The sequence below is a fragment of the Pterocles gutturalis genome, unplaced genomic scaffold, assembly GCF_000699245.1.
Source record: "Pterocles gutturalis isolate BGI_N339 unplaced genomic scaffold, ASM69924v1 scaffold1229, whole genome shotgun sequence".
Classification (NCBI taxonomy): domain Eukaryota; kingdom Metazoa; phylum Chordata; class Aves; order Pterocliformes; family Pteroclidae; genus Pterocles; species Pterocles gutturalis.
The window spans coordinates 6,507-6,738 of NW_010130222.1; positions in this window are offsets into that span (position 1 = coordinate 6,507).

A 232-nucleotide genomic window follows, 5' to 3' on the forward strand; every position below is an offset into this window, starting at 1 on the left:
GGTGCACTGAGGGGGGAGGAACTGGGGGAGCCCTAAAAGCTGGGCCTGGATGAGTGATGCCTGGATTTTACAGATAATTAGATGGAAAGAAAATTGCTTTTATCTCTGCTCCAGCCAGTGCCCAGAGAAACAGTGCCAGAGAAACAGGCTGGCACAGCCCCTTTGTGGCCACTCTGTTTATACCTGTTCACCCCAGGGGCACCTTTGGCCCTGGTGGCTCTTTCCAAGGGAC